Here is an 806-nt window from a genome sequence, read left to right on the forward strand (position 1 = left end):
TTGGCCATGAGGGGCTCCATGTGCCGCTGCCCATGGCTCCAAACGTAGGCTTTGTTGCCATCGCCACTAAACAAGTCCCCCGCCATTTGTCCATGCCGGCCCGGCCGCCTCGCCGCGGTGGCGACTGCTTGGCTCGCTGGGAGTTAGCTGGTCTGGGATGACGGGACGGGGACGCCCTTGGCTACCACTGCTGCTACGTGCCTGGCAACCATTGGCAGTTTGGCACAATGCGAGCTGAGGCACAATGCTCGGCACAGTGACCGACCGGGCCACGGCCAAGTGCTCCGCACAGCGTAAACCACTGGCCTGACGCCCTGACCTAGCGGTGCGCTAGCTCGAAAGATTCCATTTCCATGGGACAAGCTGCGTAGTATATCTATCCATCCATCCATCCAATCATGGATGGACCACGTCGAGGAGGAATTAATTTGTAGCCGGAAAGGGATTAGGCGGGCAGCAGGCTACAGCGGTAGGGAGAGAGACCGGGGGGAAAGGCGGAGGAAAAGGGGTGGCGTGTGTCCTGGAGTGTCGCCGTAGTGCTGGCCGATTGGCAGGTTTCTTTCAGGTTGCTGTCTGCTCTGGGGCGCCATGATCGGCTGCCATGCTCGGGGAGGACGACAGCGATAGAGGTATGGAGGACGTCGACGCAGCCAGTCCTCGGACTATTATTTGATCTCCAATGACTGGCTGTAACTGAATCATTTAACTGTTCTTTTTTCCTTTTTTTTCAATGAAACTGAATCTGCAGTGTTTCCTGAAGCTTAATTAACTGCAGCACATAAAAGTTGACAAAAGGAGAGTACTGT

Source organism: Panicum virgatum, chromosome 2K (assembly GCF_016808335.1).
Source record: "Panicum virgatum strain AP13 chromosome 2K, P.virgatum_v5, whole genome shotgun sequence".
NCBI classification, from domain to species: domain Eukaryota; kingdom Viridiplantae; phylum Streptophyta; class Magnoliopsida; order Poales; family Poaceae; genus Panicum; species Panicum virgatum.